The 16,491-nt window shown below is 41.8% G+C and overlaps 46 non-coding genes and 17 pseudogenes across 46 annotated transcripts; all 63 read right to left on the reverse strand.

Annotated features, from left to right (window-relative positions):
• Positions 1 to 131: 131 nt before the first annotated feature.
• On the reverse strand, positions 132 to 248 carry LOC133029505 (5S ribosomal RNA). The gene has a single exon (XR_009683630.1). It is a non-coding gene; the product is annotated as a 5S ribosomal RNA (ribosomal RNA).
• Positions 249 to 386: 138 nt separating this feature from the next.
• LOC133029489 (5S ribosomal RNA) lies at positions 387 to 505 on the reverse strand. The gene has a single exon (XR_009683611.1). It is a non-coding gene; the product is annotated as a 5S ribosomal RNA (ribosomal RNA).
• A 139-nt stretch (positions 506 to 644) lies between these two features.
• LOC133029765 (5S ribosomal RNA) lies at positions 645 to 760 on the reverse strand (annotated as a pseudogene).
• A 139-nt stretch (positions 761 to 899) lies between these two features.
• LOC133029645 (5S ribosomal RNA) lies at positions 900 to 1,018 on the reverse strand. The gene has a single exon (XR_009683769.1). It is a non-coding gene; the product is annotated as a 5S ribosomal RNA (ribosomal RNA).
• A 138-nt stretch (positions 1,019 to 1,156) lies between these two features.
• Positions 1,157 to 1,272, reverse strand: LOC133029788 (5S ribosomal RNA; annotated as a pseudogene).
• A 139-nt stretch (positions 1,273 to 1,411) lies between these two features.
• Positions 1,412 to 1,530, reverse strand: LOC133029495 (5S ribosomal RNA). The gene has a single exon (XR_009683617.1). It is a non-coding gene; the product is annotated as a 5S ribosomal RNA (ribosomal RNA).
• Positions 1,531 to 1,669: 139 nt separating this feature from the next.
• On the reverse strand, positions 1,670 to 1,788 carry LOC133029531 (5S ribosomal RNA). Its single transcript, XR_009683655.1, has one exon. It is a non-coding gene; the product is annotated as a 5S ribosomal RNA (ribosomal RNA).
• A 139-nt stretch (positions 1,789 to 1,927) lies between these two features.
• Positions 1,928 to 2,045, reverse strand: LOC133029817 (5S ribosomal RNA; annotated as a pseudogene).
• A 138-nt stretch (positions 2,046 to 2,183) lies between these two features.
• Positions 2,184 to 2,302, reverse strand: LOC133029504 (5S ribosomal RNA). Its single transcript, XR_009683629.1, has one exon. It is a non-coding gene; the product is annotated as a 5S ribosomal RNA (ribosomal RNA).
• A 140-nt stretch (positions 2,303 to 2,442) lies between these two features.
• Positions 2,443 to 2,561, reverse strand: LOC133029487 (5S ribosomal RNA). Its single transcript, XR_009683609.1, has one exon. It is a non-coding gene; the product is annotated as a 5S ribosomal RNA (ribosomal RNA).
• A 139-nt stretch (positions 2,562 to 2,700) lies between these two features.
• Positions 2,701 to 2,819, reverse strand: LOC133029536 (5S ribosomal RNA). Its single transcript, XR_009683660.1, has one exon. It is a non-coding gene; the product is annotated as a 5S ribosomal RNA (ribosomal RNA).
• A 139-nt stretch (positions 2,820 to 2,958) lies between these two features.
• Positions 2,959 to 3,077, reverse strand: LOC133029415 (5S ribosomal RNA). The gene has a single exon (XR_009683537.1). It is a non-coding gene; the product is annotated as a 5S ribosomal RNA (ribosomal RNA).
• A 139-nt stretch (positions 3,078 to 3,216) lies between these two features.
• LOC133029491 (5S ribosomal RNA) lies at positions 3,217 to 3,335 on the reverse strand. The gene has a single exon (XR_009683614.1). It is a non-coding gene; the product is annotated as a 5S ribosomal RNA (ribosomal RNA).
• Positions 3,336 to 3,716: 381 nt separating this feature from the next.
• LOC133029510 (5S ribosomal RNA) lies at positions 3,717 to 3,833 on the reverse strand. Its single transcript, XR_009683635.1, has one exon. It is a non-coding gene; the product is annotated as a 5S ribosomal RNA (ribosomal RNA).
• A 138-nt stretch (positions 3,834 to 3,971) lies between these two features.
• LOC133029548 (5S ribosomal RNA) lies at positions 3,972 to 4,090 on the reverse strand. Its single transcript, XR_009683671.1, has one exon. It is a non-coding gene; the product is annotated as a 5S ribosomal RNA (ribosomal RNA).
• Positions 4,091 to 4,229: 139 nt separating this feature from the next.
• On the reverse strand, positions 4,230 to 4,348 carry LOC133029454 (5S ribosomal RNA). Its single transcript, XR_009683572.1, has one exon. It is a non-coding gene; the product is annotated as a 5S ribosomal RNA (ribosomal RNA).
• Positions 4,349 to 4,487: 139 nt separating this feature from the next.
• LOC133029737 (5S ribosomal RNA) lies at positions 4,488 to 4,603 on the reverse strand (annotated as a pseudogene).
• A 138-nt stretch (positions 4,604 to 4,741) lies between these two features.
• On the reverse strand, positions 4,742 to 4,860 carry LOC133029439 (5S ribosomal RNA). Its single transcript, XR_009683558.1, has one exon. It is a non-coding gene; the product is annotated as a 5S ribosomal RNA (ribosomal RNA).
• A 138-nt stretch (positions 4,861 to 4,998) lies between these two features.
• LOC133029712 (5S ribosomal RNA) lies at positions 4,999 to 5,114 on the reverse strand. The gene has a single exon (XR_009683836.1). It is a non-coding gene; the product is annotated as a 5S ribosomal RNA (ribosomal RNA).
• A 138-nt stretch (positions 5,115 to 5,252) lies between these two features.
• Positions 5,253 to 5,368, reverse strand: LOC133029755 (5S ribosomal RNA; annotated as a pseudogene).
• A 139-nt stretch (positions 5,369 to 5,507) lies between these two features.
• LOC133029417 (5S ribosomal RNA) lies at positions 5,508 to 5,626 on the reverse strand. Its single transcript, XR_009683539.1, has one exon. It is a non-coding gene; the product is annotated as a 5S ribosomal RNA (ribosomal RNA).
• Positions 5,627 to 5,765: 139 nt separating this feature from the next.
• On the reverse strand, positions 5,766 to 5,884 carry LOC133029500 (5S ribosomal RNA). Its single transcript, XR_009683625.1, has one exon. It is a non-coding gene; the product is annotated as a 5S ribosomal RNA (ribosomal RNA).
• Positions 5,885 to 6,022: 138 nt separating this feature from the next.
• Positions 6,023 to 6,141, reverse strand: LOC133029558 (5S ribosomal RNA). Its single transcript, XR_009683682.1, has one exon. It is a non-coding gene; the product is annotated as a 5S ribosomal RNA (ribosomal RNA).
• A 139-nt stretch (positions 6,142 to 6,280) lies between these two features.
• Positions 6,281 to 6,397, reverse strand: LOC133029494 (5S ribosomal RNA). The gene has a single exon (XR_009683616.1). It is a non-coding gene; the product is annotated as a 5S ribosomal RNA (ribosomal RNA).
• Positions 6,398 to 6,535: 138 nt separating this feature from the next.
• On the reverse strand, positions 6,536 to 6,651 carry LOC133029747 (5S ribosomal RNA; annotated as a pseudogene).
• A 138-nt stretch (positions 6,652 to 6,789) lies between these two features.
• LOC133029641 (5S ribosomal RNA) lies at positions 6,790 to 6,906 on the reverse strand. The gene has a single exon (XR_009683765.1). It is a non-coding gene; the product is annotated as a 5S ribosomal RNA (ribosomal RNA).
• A 137-nt stretch (positions 6,907 to 7,043) lies between these two features.
• On the reverse strand, positions 7,044 to 7,159 carry LOC133029707 (5S ribosomal RNA). The gene has a single exon (XR_009683831.1). It is a non-coding gene; the product is annotated as a 5S ribosomal RNA (ribosomal RNA).
• A 138-nt stretch (positions 7,160 to 7,297) lies between these two features.
• LOC133029795 (5S ribosomal RNA) lies at positions 7,298 to 7,414 on the reverse strand (annotated as a pseudogene).
• Positions 7,415 to 7,553: 139 nt separating this feature from the next.
• Positions 7,554 to 7,671, reverse strand: LOC133029828 (5S ribosomal RNA; annotated as a pseudogene).
• Positions 7,672 to 7,808: 137 nt separating this feature from the next.
• Positions 7,809 to 7,925, reverse strand: LOC133029792 (5S ribosomal RNA; annotated as a pseudogene).
• A 139-nt stretch (positions 7,926 to 8,064) lies between these two features.
• On the reverse strand, positions 8,065 to 8,182 carry LOC133029573 (5S ribosomal RNA). The gene has a single exon (XR_009683697.1). It is a non-coding gene; the product is annotated as a 5S ribosomal RNA (ribosomal RNA).
• Positions 8,183 to 8,320: 138 nt separating this feature from the next.
• On the reverse strand, positions 8,321 to 8,437 carry LOC133029700 (5S ribosomal RNA). The gene has a single exon (XR_009683824.1). It is a non-coding gene; the product is annotated as a 5S ribosomal RNA (ribosomal RNA).
• Positions 8,438 to 8,576: 139 nt separating this feature from the next.
• On the reverse strand, positions 8,577 to 8,695 carry LOC133029483 (5S ribosomal RNA). Its single transcript, XR_009683605.1, has one exon. It is a non-coding gene; the product is annotated as a 5S ribosomal RNA (ribosomal RNA).
• Positions 8,696 to 8,833: 138 nt separating this feature from the next.
• On the reverse strand, positions 8,834 to 8,950 carry LOC133029545 (5S ribosomal RNA). The gene has a single exon (XR_009683668.1). It is a non-coding gene; the product is annotated as a 5S ribosomal RNA (ribosomal RNA).
• A 138-nt stretch (positions 8,951 to 9,088) lies between these two features.
• Positions 9,089 to 9,205, reverse strand: LOC133029557 (5S ribosomal RNA). The gene has a single exon (XR_009683681.1). It is a non-coding gene; the product is annotated as a 5S ribosomal RNA (ribosomal RNA).
• A 138-nt stretch (positions 9,206 to 9,343) lies between these two features.
• LOC133029559 (5S ribosomal RNA) lies at positions 9,344 to 9,460 on the reverse strand. Its single transcript, XR_009683683.1, has one exon. It is a non-coding gene; the product is annotated as a 5S ribosomal RNA (ribosomal RNA).
• Positions 9,461 to 9,598: 138 nt separating this feature from the next.
• On the reverse strand, positions 9,599 to 9,715 carry LOC133029749 (5S ribosomal RNA; annotated as a pseudogene).
• A 139-nt stretch (positions 9,716 to 9,854) lies between these two features.
• On the reverse strand, positions 9,855 to 9,969 carry LOC133029832 (5S ribosomal RNA; annotated as a pseudogene).
• A 136-nt stretch (positions 9,970 to 10,105) lies between these two features.
• LOC133029450 (5S ribosomal RNA) lies at positions 10,106 to 10,224 on the reverse strand. The gene has a single exon (XR_009683568.1). It is a non-coding gene; the product is annotated as a 5S ribosomal RNA (ribosomal RNA).
• A 139-nt stretch (positions 10,225 to 10,363) lies between these two features.
• LOC133029781 (5S ribosomal RNA) lies at positions 10,364 to 10,480 on the reverse strand (annotated as a pseudogene).
• Positions 10,481 to 10,618: 138 nt separating this feature from the next.
• On the reverse strand, positions 10,619 to 10,735 carry LOC133029534 (5S ribosomal RNA). The gene has a single exon (XR_009683658.1). It is a non-coding gene; the product is annotated as a 5S ribosomal RNA (ribosomal RNA).
• Positions 10,736 to 10,873: 138 nt separating this feature from the next.
• Positions 10,874 to 10,990, reverse strand: LOC133029753 (5S ribosomal RNA; annotated as a pseudogene).
• Positions 10,991 to 11,128: 138 nt separating this feature from the next.
• On the reverse strand, positions 11,129 to 11,247 carry LOC133029406 (5S ribosomal RNA). Its single transcript, XR_009683528.1, has one exon. It is a non-coding gene; the product is annotated as a 5S ribosomal RNA (ribosomal RNA).
• A 138-nt stretch (positions 11,248 to 11,385) lies between these two features.
• LOC133029646 (5S ribosomal RNA) lies at positions 11,386 to 11,502 on the reverse strand. Its single transcript, XR_009683770.1, has one exon. It is a non-coding gene; the product is annotated as a 5S ribosomal RNA (ribosomal RNA).
• A 138-nt stretch (positions 11,503 to 11,640) lies between these two features.
• Positions 11,641 to 11,756, reverse strand: LOC133029666 (5S ribosomal RNA). Its single transcript, XR_009683790.1, has one exon. It is a non-coding gene; the product is annotated as a 5S ribosomal RNA (ribosomal RNA).
• Positions 11,757 to 11,894: 138 nt separating this feature from the next.
• On the reverse strand, positions 11,895 to 12,010 carry LOC133029808 (5S ribosomal RNA; annotated as a pseudogene).
• A 138-nt stretch (positions 12,011 to 12,148) lies between these two features.
• LOC133029628 (5S ribosomal RNA) lies at positions 12,149 to 12,265 on the reverse strand. Its single transcript, XR_009683751.1, has one exon. It is a non-coding gene; the product is annotated as a 5S ribosomal RNA (ribosomal RNA).
• Positions 12,266 to 12,404: 139 nt separating this feature from the next.
• LOC133029386 (5S ribosomal RNA) lies at positions 12,405 to 12,523 on the reverse strand. Its single transcript, XR_009683510.1, has one exon. It is a non-coding gene; the product is annotated as a 5S ribosomal RNA (ribosomal RNA).
• Positions 12,524 to 12,660: 137 nt separating this feature from the next.
• LOC133029786 (5S ribosomal RNA) lies at positions 12,661 to 12,775 on the reverse strand (annotated as a pseudogene).
• A 138-nt stretch (positions 12,776 to 12,913) lies between these two features.
• LOC133029569 (5S ribosomal RNA) lies at positions 12,914 to 13,032 on the reverse strand. Its single transcript, XR_009683693.1, has one exon. It is a non-coding gene; the product is annotated as a 5S ribosomal RNA (ribosomal RNA).
• A 137-nt stretch (positions 13,033 to 13,169) lies between these two features.
• LOC133029597 (5S ribosomal RNA) lies at positions 13,170 to 13,285 on the reverse strand. The gene has a single exon (XR_009683720.1). It is a non-coding gene; the product is annotated as a 5S ribosomal RNA (ribosomal RNA).
• Positions 13,286 to 13,423: 138 nt separating this feature from the next.
• On the reverse strand, positions 13,424 to 13,541 carry LOC133029497 (5S ribosomal RNA). Its single transcript, XR_009683619.1, has one exon. It is a non-coding gene; the product is annotated as a 5S ribosomal RNA (ribosomal RNA).
• A 139-nt stretch (positions 13,542 to 13,680) lies between these two features.
• Positions 13,681 to 13,799, reverse strand: LOC133029499 (5S ribosomal RNA). The gene has a single exon (XR_009683623.1). It is a non-coding gene; the product is annotated as a 5S ribosomal RNA (ribosomal RNA).
• Positions 13,800 to 13,937: 138 nt separating this feature from the next.
• On the reverse strand, positions 13,938 to 14,056 carry LOC133029477 (5S ribosomal RNA). Its single transcript, XR_009683599.1, has one exon. It is a non-coding gene; the product is annotated as a 5S ribosomal RNA (ribosomal RNA).
• Positions 14,057 to 14,195: 139 nt separating this feature from the next.
• On the reverse strand, positions 14,196 to 14,314 carry LOC133029442 (5S ribosomal RNA). Its single transcript, XR_009683560.1, has one exon. It is a non-coding gene; the product is annotated as a 5S ribosomal RNA (ribosomal RNA).
• Positions 14,315 to 14,453: 139 nt separating this feature from the next.
• On the reverse strand, positions 14,454 to 14,572 carry LOC133029580 (5S ribosomal RNA). The gene has a single exon (XR_009683704.1). It is a non-coding gene; the product is annotated as a 5S ribosomal RNA (ribosomal RNA).
• A 139-nt stretch (positions 14,573 to 14,711) lies between these two features.
• LOC133029867 (5S ribosomal RNA) lies at positions 14,712 to 14,830 on the reverse strand. Its single transcript, XR_009683854.1, has one exon. It is a non-coding gene; the product is annotated as a 5S ribosomal RNA (ribosomal RNA).
• A 139-nt stretch (positions 14,831 to 14,969) lies between these two features.
• On the reverse strand, positions 14,970 to 15,088 carry LOC133029591 (5S ribosomal RNA). The gene has a single exon (XR_009683715.1). It is a non-coding gene; the product is annotated as a 5S ribosomal RNA (ribosomal RNA).
• A 138-nt stretch (positions 15,089 to 15,226) lies between these two features.
• On the reverse strand, positions 15,227 to 15,345 carry LOC133029878 (5S ribosomal RNA). The gene has a single exon (XR_009683855.1). It is a non-coding gene; the product is annotated as a 5S ribosomal RNA (ribosomal RNA).
• Positions 15,346 to 15,483: 138 nt separating this feature from the next.
• LOC133029429 (5S ribosomal RNA) lies at positions 15,484 to 15,602 on the reverse strand. Its single transcript, XR_009683549.1, has one exon. It is a non-coding gene; the product is annotated as a 5S ribosomal RNA (ribosomal RNA).
• Positions 15,603 to 15,741: 139 nt separating this feature from the next.
• On the reverse strand, positions 15,742 to 15,857 carry LOC133029738 (5S ribosomal RNA; annotated as a pseudogene).
• A 139-nt stretch (positions 15,858 to 15,996) lies between these two features.
• On the reverse strand, positions 15,997 to 16,115 carry LOC133029467 (5S ribosomal RNA). Its single transcript, XR_009683586.1, has one exon. It is a non-coding gene; the product is annotated as a 5S ribosomal RNA (ribosomal RNA).
• A 139-nt stretch (positions 16,116 to 16,254) lies between these two features.
• On the reverse strand, positions 16,255 to 16,372 carry LOC133029736 (5S ribosomal RNA; annotated as a pseudogene).
• Positions 16,373 to 16,491: the final 119 nt, after the last annotated feature.

Here is a 16,491-nt window from a genome sequence, read left to right on the forward strand (position 1 = left end):
TTGTGCGGAATAGTCATTTATAGCGAACCCCTCTCCTCCCTCAAGCCAAGTACACAAATTTCCCGATTACAATAATCATTCCGAAATTATAATAAAGAAAAAAAATTAAAATTAAAAAAACAAAAAATTTAGGGGTGCAACACGAGGACTTCCCAGGAGGTCACCCATCCTAGTACTACTCTCGCCCAAGCACGCTTAATTGCGGAGTTCTGATGGGATCCGGCATTAGTGCCGGTATGATCGCACCCGAAATGTATTGTGCGAATAGTCATTTATAGCGAACCCCTCTCCTCCCTCAAGCCAAGTACACAAATTTCCCGATTACAATAATCATTCCGAAATTATAATAAAGAAAAAAAATTAAAATTAAAAAAACAAAAAATTTAGGGGTGCAACACGAGGACTTCTGAGGAGGTCACCCATCCTAGTACTACTCTCGCCAAAGCACGCTTAACTGCGGAGTTCTGATGGGATCCGGTGCATTAGTGCTGGTATGATCGCACCCGAAATGTATTGTGCGGAATAGTCATTTATAGCGAACCCCTCTCCTCCCTCAAGCCAAGTACACAAATTTCCCGATTACAATAATCATTCCGAAATTATAATAAAGAAAAAAAATTAAAATTAAAAAAACAAAAAATTTAGGGGTGCAACACGAGGACTTCCTAGGAGGTCACCCATCCTAGTACTACTCTCGCCCAAGCACGCTTAATCGGCGGAGTTCGATGGGATCCGCATTAGTGCCGGTATGATCGCACCCGAAATGTATTGTGCCGAATAGTCATTTATAGCGAACCCCTCTCCTCCCTCAAGCCAAGTACACAAATTTCCCGATTACAATAATCATTCCGAAATTATAATAAAGAAAAAAAATTAAAATTAAAAAAACAAAAAATTTAGGGGTGCAACACGAGGACTTCCCAGGAGGTCACCCATCCTAGTACTACTCTCGCCCAAGCACGCTTAATCTCGCGGAGTTCGATGGGATCCGTGCATTAGTGCCGGTATGATCGCACCCGAAATGTATTGTGCGAATAGTCATTTATAGCGAACCCCTCTCCTCCCTCAAGCCAAGTACACAAATTTCCCGATTACAATAATCATTCCGAAATTATAATAAAGAAAAAAAATTAAAATTAAAAAAACAAAAAATTTAGGGGTGCAACACGAGGACTTCCCAGGAGGTCACCCATCCTAGTACTACTCTCGCCCAAGCACGCTTAATCGGCGAGTTCGATGGGATCCGGCATTAGTGCTGGTATGATCGCACCCGAAATGTATTGTGCGGAATAGTCATTTATAGCGAACCCCTCTCCTCCCTCAAGCCAAGTACACAAATTTCCCGATTACAATAATCATTCCGAAATTATAATAAAGAAAAAAAATTAAAATTAAAAAAACAAAAAATTTAGGGGTGCAACACGAGGACTTCCCAGGAGGTCACCCATCCTAGTACTACTCTCGCCCAAGCACGCTTAACTGCGGAGTTCTGATGGGATCCAGTGCATTAGTGCTGGTATGATCGTACCTGAAATGTACTGTGCGGAATAGTCATTTATAGCGAACCCCTCTCCTCCCTCAAGCCAAGTACACAAATTTCCCGATTACAATAATCATTCCGAAATTATAATAAAGAAAAAGAATTAAAATTAAACAAACAAAAAATTTAGGTGAGCAACATGACGACTACCCAGGAGGTCACCCATCCTAGTACTACTCTCGCCCAAGCACGCTTAACTACGGAGTTCTGATGGGATCCGGTGCATTAGTGCTGGTATGATCGCACCCGAAATGTATTGTGCGGAATAGTCATTTATAGCGAACCCCTCTCCTCCCTCAAGCCAAGTACACAAATTTCCCGATTACAATAATCATTCCGAAATTATAATAAAGAAAAAGAATTAAAATTAAAAAAACAAAAAATTTAGGGGTGCAACACGAGGACTTCCCAGAAGGTCACCCATCCTAGTACTACTCTCGCCCAAGCACGCTTAATCGGCGGAAGTTCGATGGGATCCGGCATTAGTGCCGGTATGATCGCACCCGAAATGTATTGTGCGAATAGTCATTTATAGCGAACCCCTCTCCTCCCTCAAGCCAAGTACACAAATTTCCCGATTACAATAATCATTCCGAAATTATAATAAAGAAAAAGAATTAAAATTAAAAAAACAAAAAATTTAGTGGTGCAACACGAGGACTTCCCACGAGGTCACCCATCCTAGTACTACTCTCGCCCAAGCACGCTTAACTGCGGAGTTCTGATGGGATCCAGTGCATTAGTGCTGGTATGATCGTACCTGAAATGTATTGTGCGGAATAGTCATTTATAGCGAACCCCTCTCCTCCCTCAAGCCAAGTACACAAATTTCCCGATTACAATAATCATTCCGAAATTATAATAAAGAAAAAAAATTAAAATTAAAAAAACAAAAAATTAAAGGGTTGCAACACGAGGACTTCCTAGGAGGTCACCCATCCTAGTACTACTCTCGCCCAAGCACGCTTAACTGCGGAGTTCTGATGAGATCCGGTGCATTGGTGCTGGTATGATCGCACCCGAAATGTATTGTGCGGAATAGTCATTTATAGCGAACCCCTCTCCTCCCTCAAGCCAAGTACACAAATTTCCCGATTACAATAATCATTCCGAAATTATAATAAAGAAAAAGAATTAAAATTAAAAAAACAAAAAATTTAGGGGTGCAACACGAGGACTTCCCAGGAGGTCACCCATCCTAGTACTACTCTCGCCCAAGCACGCTTAACTGCGGAGTTCTGATGGGATCCGGTGCATTAGTGCTGGTATGATCGCACCCGAAATGTATTGTGCGGAATAGTCATTTATAGCGAACCCCTCTCCTCCCTCAAGCCAAGTACACAAATTTCCCGATTACAATAATCATTCCGAAATTATAATAAAGAAAAAAAATTAAAATTAAAAAAACAAAAAATTTAGGGGTGCAACACGAGGACTTCCCAGGAGGTCACCCATCCTAGTACTACTCTCGCCCAAGCACGCTTAACTGCGGAGTTCTGATGGGATCCAGTGCATTAGTGCTGGTATGATCGCACCCGAAATGTATTGTGCAGAATAGTCATTTATAGCGAACCCCTCTCCTCCCTCAAGCCAAGTACACAAATTTCCCGATTACAATAATCATTCCGAAATTATAATAAAGAAAAAAAATTAAAATTAAAAAAACAAAAAATTTAGGGGTGCAACACGAGGACTTCCCAGGAGGTCACCCATCCTAGTACTACTCTCGCCCAAGCACGCTTAATTGCCGAGTTCTGATGGGATCCGGTGCATTAGTGCTGGTATGATCGCACCCGAAATGTATTGTGCTGAATAGTCATTTATAGCGAACCCCTCTCCTCCCTCAAGCCAAGTACACAAATTTCCCGATTACAATAATCATTCCGAAATTATAATAAAGAAAAAAAATTAAAATTAAAAAAACAAAAAATTTAGGGGTGCAACACGAGGACTTCCTCCTCGTACTACTCTCGCCCAAGCACGCTTAATCGGCGAGTTCGATGGGATCCGTGCATTAGTGCCGGTATGATCGCACCCGAAATGTATCGTGCGGAATAGTCATTTATAGCGAACCCCTCTCCTCCCTCAAGCCAAGTACACAAATTTCCCGATTACAATAATCATTCCGAAATTATAATAAAGAAAAAGAATTAAAATTAAAAAAACAAAAAATTTAGGGGTGCAACACGAGGACTTCCCAGGAGGTCACCCATCCTAGTACTACTCTCGCCCAAGCACGCTTAACTGCGAAGTTCTGATGGGATCCGGCATTAGTGCTGGTATGATCGCACCCGAAATGTATTGTGCGAATAGTCATTTATAGCGAACCCCTCTCCTCCCTCAAGCCAAGTACACAAATTTCCCGATTACAATAATCATTCCGAAATTATAATAAAGAAAAAGAATTAAAATTAAAAAAACAAAAAATTTAGGGGTGCAACACGAGGACTTCCCAGGAGGTCACCCATCCTAGTACTACTCTCGCCCAAGCACGCTTAACTGCGGAGTTCTGATGGGATCCGGTGCATTAGTGCTGGTATGATCGCACCCGAAATGTATTGTGCGGAATAGTCATTTATAGCGAACCCCTCTCCTCCCTCAAGCCAAGTACACAAATTTCCCGATTACAATAATCATTCCGAAATTATAATAAAGAAAAAGAATTAAAATTAAAAAAACAAAAAATTTAGGGGTGCAACACGAGGACTTCCCAGGAGGTCACCCATCCTAGTACTACTCTCGCCCAAGCACGCTTAACTCTGGAGTTCTGATGGGATCCGGTGCATTAGTGCTGGTATGATCGCACCCGAAATGTATTGTGCGGAATAGTCATTTATAGCGAACCCCTCTCCTCCCTCAAGCCAAGTACACAAATTTCCCGATTACAATAATCATTCCGAAATTATAATAAAGAAAAAGAATTAAAATTAAAAAAACAAAAAATTTAGGGGTGCAACACGAGGACTTCCCAGGAGGTCACCCATCCTAGTACTACTCTCGCCCAAGCACGCTTAATCGCGAGTTCGATGGGATCCGTGCATTAGTGCCGGTATGATCGCACCCGAAATGTATTGTGCGAATAGTCATTTATAGCGAACCCCTCTCCTCCCTCAAGCCAAGTACACAAATTTCCCGATTACAATAATCATTCCGAAATTATAATAAAGAAAAAGAATTAAAATTAAAAAAACAAAAAATTTAGGGGTGCAACACGAGGACTTCCAAGGAGGTCACCCATCCTAGTACTACTCTCGCCCAAGCACGCTTAACTGCGGAGTTCTGATGGGATCCGGTGCATTAGTGCTGGTATGATCGCACCCGAAATGTATTGTGCGGAATAGTCATTTATAGCGAACCCCTCTCCTCCCTCAAGCCAAGTACACAAATTTCCCGATTACAATAATCATTCCGAAATTATAATAAAGAAAAAGAATTAAAATTAAAAAACAAAAAATTTAGGGGTGCAACACGAGGACTTCCCAGAGGTCACCCATCCTAGTACTACTCTCGCCCAAGCACGCTTAATCGCGGAGTTCGATGGGATCCGTGCATTAGTGCTGGTATGATCGCACCCGAAATGTATTGTGCGAATAGTCATTTATAGCGAACCCCTCTCCTCCCTCAAGCCAAGTACACAAATTTCCCGATTACAATAATCATTCCGAAATTATAATAAAGAAAAAGAATTAAAATTAAAAAAACAAAAAATTTAGGGGTGCAACACGAGGACTTCCCAGGAGGTCACCCATCCTAGTACTACTCTCGCCCAAGCACGCTTAATCATGAGTTCGATGGGATCCGTGCATTAGTGCCGGTATGATCGCACCCGAAATGTATCGTGCAGAATAGTCATTTATAGCGAACCCCTCTCCTCCCTCAAGCCAAGTACACAAATTTCCCGATTACAATAATCATTCCGAAATTATAATAAAGAAAAAGAATTAAAATTAAAAAAACAAAAAATTTAGGGGTGCAACACGAGGACTTCCCACGAGGTCACCCATCCTAGTACTACTCTCGCCCAAGCACGCTTAACTGCGGAGTTCGTATGGGATCCGGTGCATTAGTGCTGGTATGATCGCACCCGAAATGTATTGTGCGGAATAGTCATTTATAGCGAACCCCTCTCCTCCCTCAAGCCAAGTACACAAATTTCCCGATTACAATAATCATTCCGAAATTATAATAAAGAAAAAGAATTAAAATTTAAAAAACAAAAAATTTAGGGATGCAACACGAGGACTTCCTAGGAGGTCACCGATCCTAGTACTACTCTCGCCCAAGCACGCTTAACTGCGGAGTTCTGATGGGATCCGGTGCATTAGTGCTGGTATGATCGCACCCGAAATGTATCGTGCGGAATAGTCATTTATAGCGAACCCCTCTCCTCCCTCAAGCCAAGTACACAAATTTCCCGATTACAATAATCATTCCGAAATTATAATAAAGAAAAAAAATTAAAATTAAAAAACAAAAAATTTAGGGGTGCAACACGAGGACTTCCCAGGAGGTCACCCATCCTAGTACTACTCTCGCCCAAGCACGCTTAACTGCGGAGTTCTGATGGGATCCGGTGCATTAGTGCTGGTATGATCGCACCCGAAATGTATTGTGCGGAATAGTCATTTATAGCGAACCCCTCTCCTCCCTCAAGCCAAGTACACAAATTTCCCGATTACAATAATCATTCCGAAATTATAATAAAGAAAAAGAATTAAAATTAAAAAAACAAAAAATTTAGGGGTGCAACACGAGGACTTCCCAGGAGGTCACCCATCCTAGTACTACTCTCGCCCAAGCACGCTTAACTGCGGAGTTCTGATGGGATCCGGCATTAGTGCCGGTATGATCGCACCCGAAATGTATTGTGCGAATAGTCATTTATAGCGAACCCCTCTCCTCCCTCAAGCCAAGTACACAAATTTCCCGATTACAATAATCATTCCGAAATTATAATAAAGAAAAAGAATTAAAATTATAAAAACAAAAAATTTAGGGGTGCAACACGAGGACTTCCCAGGAGGTCACCCATCCTAGTACTACTCTCGCCCAAGCACGCTTAATCGTGAGTTCGATGGGATCCGTGCATTAGTGCCGGTATGATCGCACCCGAAATGTATTGTGCGAATAGTCATTTATAGCGAACCCCTCTCCTCCCTCAAGCCAAGTACACAAATTTCCCGATTACAATAATCATTCCGAAATTATAATAAAGAAAAAAAATTAAAATTAAAAAAACAAAAAATTTAGGGGTGCAACACGAGGACTTCCTGTGAGGTCACCCATCCTAGTACTACTCTCGCCCAAGCACGCTTAACTCGCGGAGTTCGATGGGATCCGGCATTAGTGCCGGTATGATCGCACCCGAAATGTATTGTGCGAATAGTCATTTATAGCGAACCCCTCTCCTCCCTCAAGCCAAGTACACAAATTTCCCGATTACAATAATCATTCCGAAATTATAATAAAGAAAAAGAATTAAAATTAAAAAACAAAAAATTTAGGGGTGCAACACGAGGACTTCCCAGAGGTCACCCATCCTAGTACTACTCTCGCCCAAGCACGCTTAACTCGCGGAGTTCGATGGGATCCGGCATTAGTGCCGGTATGATCGCACCCGAAATGTATTGTGCGAATAGTCATTTATAGCGAACCCCTCTCCTCCCTCAAGCCAAGTACACAAATTTCCCGATTACAATAATCATTCCGAAATTATAATAAAGAAAAAGAATTAAAATTAAAAAAACAAAAAATTTAGGGGTGCAACACGAGGACTTCCCAGAGGTCACCCATCCTAGTACTACTCTCGCCCAAGCACGCTTAATCGGCGGAGTTCGATGGGATCCGTGCATTAGTGCTGGTATGATCGCACCCGAAATGTATTGTGCAGAATAGTCATTTATAGCGAACCCCTCTCCTCCCTCAAGCCAAGTACACAAATTTCCCGATTACAATAATCATTCCGAAATTATAATAAAGAAAAAGAATTAAAATTAAAAAAACAAAAAATTTAGGGGTGCAACACGAGGACTTCCTGTGAGGTCACCCATCCTAGTACTACTCTCGCCCAAGCACGCTTAATCGCGGAAGTTCGATGGGATCCGTGCATTAGTGCCGGTATGATCGCACCCGAAATGTATTGTGCGAATAGTCATTTATAGCGAACCCCTCTCCTCCCTCAAGCCAAGTACACAAATTTCCCGATTACAATAATCATTCCGAAATTATAATAAAGAAAAAGAATTAAAATTAAAAAACAAAAAATTTAGGGGTGCAACACGAGGACTTCCTGTGAGGTCACCCATCCTAGTACTACTCTCGCCCAAGCACGCTTAACTCGCCGAGTTCGATGGGATCCGGCATTAGTGCCGGTATGATCGCACCCGAAATGTATTGTGCGGAATAGTCATTTATAGCGAACCCCTCTCCTCCCTCAAGCCAAGTACACAAATTTCCCGATTACAATAATCATTCCGAAATTATAATAAAGAAAAAGAATTAAAATTAAAAAAACAAAAAATTTAGGGGTGCAACACGAGGACTTCCTGTGAGGTCACCCATCCTAGTACTACTCTCGCCCAAGCACGCTTAACTCGCGGAGTTCGATGGGATCCGTGCATTAGTGCCGGTATGATCGCACCCGAAATGTATTGTGCGAATAGTCATTTATAGCGAACCCCTCTCCTCCCTCAAGCCAAGTACACAAATTTCCCGATTACAATAATCATTCCGAAATTATAATAAAGAAAAAGAATTAAAATTAAAAAAACAAAAAATTTAGGGGTGCAACACGAGGACTTCCCAGGAGGTCACCCATCCTAGTACTACTCTCGCCCAAGCACGCTTAATCGGCGAGTTCGATGGGATCCGTGCATTAGTGCTGGTATGATCGCACCCGAAATGTATTGTGCGGAATAGTCATTTATAGCGAACCCCTCTCCTCCCTCAAGCCAAGTACACAAATTTCCCGATTACAATAATCATTCCGAAATTATAATAAAGATTAAAAATTAAAATTAAAAAAACAAAAAATTTAGGGGTGCAACACGAGGACTACCAAAGAGGTCTCCCATCCTAGTACTACTCTCGCCCAAGCACGCTTAACTGCGGAGTTCTGATGGGATCCGGTGCATTAGTGCTGGTATGATCGCACCCGAAATGTATTGTGCGGAATAGTCATTTATAGCGAACCCCTCTCCTCCCTCAAGCCAAGTACACAAATTTCCCGATTACAATAATCATTCCGAAATTATAATAAAGAAAAAGAATTAAAATTAAAAAACAAAAAATTTAGGGGTGCAACACGAGGACTTCCCATGAGGTCACCCATCCTAGTACTACTCTCGCCCAAGCACGCTTAACTCATGAGTTCGATGGGATCCGTGCATTAGTGCCGGTATGATCGCACCCGAAATGTATTGTGCTAATAGTCATTTATAGCGAACCCCTCTCCTCCCTCAAGCCAAGTACACAAATTTCCCGATTACAATAATCATTCCGAAATTATAATAAAGAAAAAGAATTAAAATTAAAAAAACAAAAAATTTAGGGGTGCAACACGAGGACTTCCCAAGAGGTCACCCATCCTAGTACTACTCTCGCCCAAGCACGCTTAATCGCGGAGTTCGATGGGATCCGTGCATTAGTGCCGGTATGATCGCACCCGAAATGTATTGTGCGAATAGTCATTTATAGCGAACCCCTCTCCTCCCTCAAGCCAAGTACACAAATTTCCCGATTACAATAATCATTCCGAAATTATAATAAAGAAAAAGAATTAAAATTAAAAAAACAAAAAATTTAGGGGTGCAACACGAGGACTTCCCAAGAGGTCACCCATCCTAGTACTACTCTCGCCCAAGCACGCTTAATCGCGGAGTTCGATGGGATCCGTGCATTAGTGCCGGTATGATCGCACCCGAAATGTATTGTGCGAATAGTCATTTATAGCGAACCCCTCTCCTCCCTCAAGCCAAGTACACAAATTTCCCGATTACAATAATCATTCCGAAATTATAATAAAGAAAAAGAATTAAAATTAAAAAAACAAAAAATTTAGGGGTGCAACACGAGGACTTCCCGTGAGGTCACCCATCCTAGTACTACTCTCGCCCAAGCACGCTTAATCGCCGAGTTCGATGGGATCCGTGCATTAGTGCCGGTATGATCGCACCCGAAATGTATTGTGCGGAATAGTCATTTATAGCGAACCCCTCTCCTCCCTCAAGCCAAGTACACAAATTTCCCGATTACAATAATCATTCCGAAATTATAATAAAGAAAAAGAATTAAAATTAAAAAAACAAAAAATTTAGGGGTGCAACACGAGGACTTCCCAGAGGTCACCCATCCTAGTACTACTCTCGCCCAAGCACGCTTAACTCGCGAGTTCGATGGGATCCGGCATTAGTGCCGGTATGATCGCACCCGAAATGTATTGTGCGAATAGTCATTTATAGCGAACCCCTCTCCTCCCTCAAGCCAAGTACACAAATTTCCCGATTACAATAATCATTCCGAAATTATAATAAAGAAAAAGAATTAAAATTAAAAAAAAAAAATTTAGGGGTGCAACACGAGGACTTCCCAGGAGGTCACCCATCCTAGTACTACTCTCGCCCAAGCACGCTTAACCGCGGAGTTCTGATGGGATCCGGTGCATTAGTGCTGGTATGATCGCACCCGAAATGTATTGTGCGGAATAGTCATTTATAGCGAACCCCTCTCCTCCCTCAAGCCAAGTACACAAATTTCCCGATTACAATAATCATTCCGAAATTATAATAAAGAAAAAGAATTAAAATTAAAAAAACAAAAAATTTAGGGGTGCAACACGAGGACTTCCAAGGAGGTCACCCATCCTAGTACTACTCTCGCCCAAGCACGCTTAATCGGCGAGTTCGATGGGATCCGTGCATTAGTGCCGGTATGATCGCACCCGAAATGTATTGTGCGAATAGTCATTTATAGCGAACCCCTCTCCTCCCTCAAGCCAAGTACACAAATTTCCCGATTACAATAATCATTCCGAAATTATAATAAAGAAAAAGAATTAAAATTAAAAAAACAAAAAATTTAGGGGTGCAACACGAGGACTTCCCAGGAGGTCACCCATCCTAGTACTACTCTCGCCCAAGCACGCTTAACTCGCGAGTTCGATGGGATCCGTGCATTAGTGCCGGTATGATCGCACCCGAAATGTATTGTGCGAATAGTCATTTATAGCGAACCCCTCTCCTCCCTCAAGCCAAGTACACAAATTTCCCGATTACAATAATCATTCCGAAATTATAATAAAGAAAAAGAATTAAAATTAAAAAAACAAAAAATTTAGGGGTGCAACACGAGGACTTCCTAGGAGGTCACCCATCCTAGTACTACTCTCGCCCAAGCACGCTTAATCGCCGAGTTCGATGGGATCCGTGCATTAGTGCCGGTATGATCGCACCCGAAATGTATTGTGCGAATAGTCATTTATAGCGAACCCCTCTCCTCCCTCAAGCCAAGTACACAAATTTCCCGATTACAATAATCATTCCGAAATTATAATAAAGAAAAAGAATTAAAATTAAAAACACAAAAAATTTATGGGTGCAACACGAGGACTTCCCAGGAGGTCACCCATCCTAGTACTACTCTCGCCCAAGCACGCTTAACTGCGGAGTTCTGATGGGATCCGGTGCATTAGTGCCGGTATGATCGCACCCGAAATGTATTGTGCGAATAGTCATTTATAGCGAACCCCTCTCCTCCCTCAAGCCAAGTACACAAATTTCCCGATTACAATAATCATTCCGAAATTATAATAAAGAAAAAGAATTAAAATTAAAAAAACAAAAAATTTAGGGGTGCAACACGAGGACTTCCTGTGAGGTCACCCATCCTAGTACTACTCTCGCCCAAGCACGCTTAATCGCGGAGTTCGATGGGATCCGTGCATTAGTGCCGGTATGATCGCACCCGAAATGTATTGTGCGAATAGTCATTTATAGCGAACCCCTCTCCTCCCTCAAGCCAAGTACACAAATTTCCCGATTACAATAATCATTCCGAAATTATAATAAAGAAAAAGAATTAAAATTAAAAAAACAAAAAATTTAGGGGTGCAACACGAGGACTTCCCAGAAGGTCACCCATCCTAGTACTACTCTCGCCCAAGCACGCTTAATCGCGGAGTTCGATGGGATCCTGCATTAGTGCCGGTATGATCGCACCCGAAATGTATTGTGCGAATAGTCATTTATAGCGAACCCCTCTCCTCCCTCAAGCCAAGTACACAAATTTCCCGATTACAATAATCATTCCGAAATTATAATAAAGAAAAAGAATTAAAATTAAAAAAACAAAAAATTTAAGGGTGCAACACGAGGACTTCCCGTGAGGTCACCCATCCTAGTACTACTCTCGCCCAAGCACGCTTAATCGCGAGTTCGATGGGATCCGTGCATTAGTGCCGGTATGATCGCACCCGAAATGTATTGTGCGAATAGTCATTTATAGCGAACCCCTCTCCTCCCTCAAGCCAAGTACACAAATTTCCCGATTACAATAATCATTCCGAAATTATAATAAAGAAAAAGAATTAAAATTAAAAAAACAAAAAATTTAGGGGTGCAACACGAGGACTTCCCAGAAGGTCACCCATCCTAGTACTACTCTCGCCCAAGCACGCTTAATCGGCGGAGTTCGATGGGATCCGGCATTAGTGCTGGTATGATCGCACCCGAAATGTATTGTGCGGAATAGTCATTTATAGCGAACCCCTCTCCTCCCTCAAGCCAAGTACACAAATTTCCCGATTACAATAATCATTCCGAAATTATAATAAAGAAAAAGAATTAAAATTAAAAAAACAAAAAATTTAAGGGTGCAACACGAGGACTTCCCAGGAGGTCACCCATCCTAGTACTACTCTCGCCCAAGCACGCTTAACTGCGGAGTTCTGATGGGATCCGGTGCATTAGTGCCGGTATGATCGCACCCGAAATGTATTGTGCGAATAGTCATTTATAGCGAACCCCTCTCCTCCCTCAAGCCAAGTACACAAATTTCCCGATTACAATAATCATTCCGAAATTATAATAAAGAAAAAGAATTAAAATTAAAAAACAAAAAATTTAGGGGTGCAACACGAGGACTTCCAGAGGTCACCCATCCTAGTACTACTCTCGCCCAAGCACGCTTAACTCGCGAGTTCGATGGGATCCGTGCATTAGTGCCGGTATGATCGCACCCGAAATGTATTGTGCGAATAGTCATTTATAGCGAACCCCTCTCCTCCCTCAAGCCAAGTACACAAATTTCCCGATTACAATAATCATTCCGAAATTATAATAAAGAAAAAGAATTAAAATTAAAAAAACAAAAAATTTAGGGGTGCAACACGAGGACTTCCCAGGAGGTCACCCATCCTAGTACTACTCTCGCCCAAGCACGCTTAACTGCGGAGTTCTGATGGGATCCGGTGCATTAGTGCTGGTATGATCGCACCCGAAATGTATTGTGCGAATAGTCATTTATAGCGAACCCCTCTCCTCCCTCAAGCCAAGTACACAAATTTCCCGATTACAATAATCATTCCGAAATTATAATAAAGAAAAAGAATTAAAATTAAAAAACAAAAAATTTAGGGGTGCAACACGAGGACTTCCAAGGAGGTCACCCATCCTAGTACTACTCTCGCCCAAGCACGCTTAACTGCGAGTTCGATGGGATCCGTGCATTAGTGCCGGTATGATCGCACCCGAAATGTATTGTGCGAATAGTCATTTATAGCGAACCCCTCTCCTCCCTCAAGCCAAGTACACAAATTTCCCGATTACAATAATCATTCCGAAATTATAATAAAGAAAAAGAATTAAAATTAAAAAAACAAAAAATTTAGGGGTGCAACACGAGGACTTCCTAGGGGGTCACCCATCCTAGTACTACTCTCGCCCAAGCACGCTTAACTGCGGAGTTCGATGGGATCCGGTGCATTAGTGCAGGTATGATCGCACCCGAAATGTATTGTGCGGAATAGTCATTTATAGCGAACCCCTCTCCTCCCTCAAGCCAAGTACACAAATTTCCCGATTACAATAATCATTCCGAAATTATAATAAAGAAAAAGAATTAAAATTAAAAAAACAAAAAATTTAGGGGTGCAACACGAGGACTTCCCAGGAGGTCACCCATCCTAGTACTACTCTCGCCCAAGCACGCTTAAATGCCGAGTTCTGATGGGATCCGGTGCATTAGTGCTGGTATGATCGCACCCGAAATGTATTGTGCGGAATAGTCATTTATAGCGAACCCCTCTCCTCCCTCAAGCCAAGTACACAAATTTCCCGATTACAATAATCATTCCGAAATTATAATAAAGAAAAAGAATTAAAATTAAAAAACAAAAAATTTATGGGTGCAACACGAGGACTTCCTGTGAGGTCACCCATCCTAGTACTACTCTCGCCCAAGCACGCTTCACTGCGGAGTTCTGATGGGATCCGGTGCATTAGTGCTGGTATGATCGCACCCGAAATGTATTGTGCGGAATAGTCATTTATAGCGAACCCCTCTCCTCCCTCAAGCCAAGTACACAAATTTCCCGATTACAATAATCATTCCGAAATTATAATAAAGAAAAAGAATTAAAATTAAAAAAACAAAAAATTTAGGGGTGCAACACGAGGACTTCCAAGGAGGTCACCCATCCTAGTACTACTCTCGCCCAAGCACGCTTAACTGCGGAGTTCTGATGGGATCCGGTGCATTAGTGCTGGTATGATCGCACCCGAAATGTATTGTGCGGAATAGTCATTTATAGCGAACCCCTCTCCTCCCTCAAGCCAAGTACACAAATTTCCCGATTACAATAATCATTCCGAAATTATAATAAAGAAAAAGAATTAAAATTAAAAAAACAAAAAATTTAGGGGTGCAACACGAGGACTTCCCAGGAGGTCACCCATCCTAGTACTACTCTCGCCCAAGCACGCTTAACTGCGGAGTTCTGATGGGATCCGGTGCATTAGTGCTGGTATGATCGCACCCGAAATGTATTGTGCGGAATAGTCATTTATAGCGAACCCCTCTCCTCCCTCAAGCCAAGTACACAAATTTCCCGATTACAATAATCATTCCGAAATTATAATAAAGAAAAAGAATTAAAATTAAAAAAACAAAAAATTTAAGGGTGCAACACGAGGACTTCCCAGGAGGTCACCCATCCTAGTACTACTCTCGCCCAAGCACGCTTAACTGCGGAGTTCTGATGGGATCCGGTGCATTAGTGCTGGTATGATCGCACCCGAAATGTATTGTGCGGAATAGTCATTTATAGCGAACCCCTCTCCTCCCTCAAGCCAAGTACACAAATTTCCCGATTACAATAATCATTCCGAAATTATAATAAAGAAAAAGAATTAAAATTAAAAAAACAAAAAATTTAGGGGTGCAACACGAGGACTTCCCAGGAGGTCACCCATCCTAGTACTACTCTCGCCCAAGCACGCTTAACTGCGGAGTTCTGATGGGATCCGGTGCATTAGTGCTGGTATGATCGCACCCGAAATGTATTGTGCGAATAGTCATTTATAGCGAACCCCTCTCCTCCCTCAAGCCAAGTACACAAATTTCCCGATTACAATAATCATTCCGAAATTATAATAAAGAAAAAGAATTAAAATTAAAAAAACAAAAAATTTAAGGGTGCAACACGAGGACTTCCCAGGAGGTCACCCATCCTAGTACTACTCTCGCCCAAGCACGCTTAACTGCGGAGTTCTGATGGGATCCGGTGCATTAGTGCTGGTATGATCGCACCCGAAATGTATTGTGCGAATAGTCATTTATAGCGAACCCCTCTCCTCCCTCAAGCCAAGTACACAAATTTCCCGATTACAATAATCATTCCGAAATTATAATAAAGAAAAAGAATTAAAATTAAAAAAACAAAAAATTTAGGGGTGCAACACGAGGACTTCCTAGGAGGTCACCCATCCTAGTACTACTCTCGCCCAAGCACGCTTAACTGCGGAGTTCTGATGGGATCCGGTGCATTAGTGCTGGTATGATCGCACCCGAAATGTATTGTGCGGAATAGTCATTTATAGCGAACCCCTCTCCTCCCTCAAGCCAAGTACACAAATTTCCCGATTACAATAATCATTCCGAAATTATAATAAAGAAAAAGAATTAAAATTAAAAAAACAAAAAATTTAGGGGTGCAACACGAGGACTTCCCAGGAGGTCACCCATCCTAGTACTACTCTCGCCCAAGCACGCTTAATCGCGAGTTCGATGGGATCCGTGCATTAGTGCCGGTATGATCGCACCCGAAATGTATTGTGCGGAATAGTCATTTATAGCGAACCCCTCTCCTCCCTCAAGCCAAGTACACAAATTTCCCGATTACAATAATCATTCCGAAATTATAATAAAGAAAAAAAATTAAAATTAAAAAAACAAAAAATTTAGAGGTGCAACACGAGGACTTCCCAGAAGGTCACCCATCCTAGTACTACTCTCGCCCAAGCACGCTTAACTGCGGAGTTCTGATGGGATCCGGTGCATTAGTGCTGGTATGATCGCACTCGAAATGTATTGTGCGGAATAGTCATTTATAGCGAACCCCTCTCCTCCCTCAAGCCAAGTACACAAATTTCCCGATTACAATAATCATTCCGAAATTATAATAAAGAAAAAGAATTAAAATTAAAAAAACAAAAAATTTAGGGGTGCAACACGAGGACTTCCCAAGAGGTCACCCATCCTAGTACTACTCTCGCCCAAGCACGCTTAATCGCGGAAGTTCGATGGGATCCGTGCATTAGTGCCGGTATGATCGCACCCGAAATGTATTGTGCGAATAGTCATTTATAGCGAACCCCTCTCCTCCCTCAAGCCAAGTACACAAATTTCCCGATTACAATAATCATTCCGAAATTATAATAAAGAAAAAGAATTAAAAT

Source organism: Cannabis sativa, chromosome 7, assembly GCF_029168945.1.
Source record: "Cannabis sativa cultivar Pink pepper isolate KNU-18-1 chromosome 7, ASM2916894v1, whole genome shotgun sequence".
Taxonomy (NCBI): domain Eukaryota; kingdom Viridiplantae; phylum Streptophyta; class Magnoliopsida; order Rosales; family Cannabaceae; genus Cannabis; species Cannabis sativa.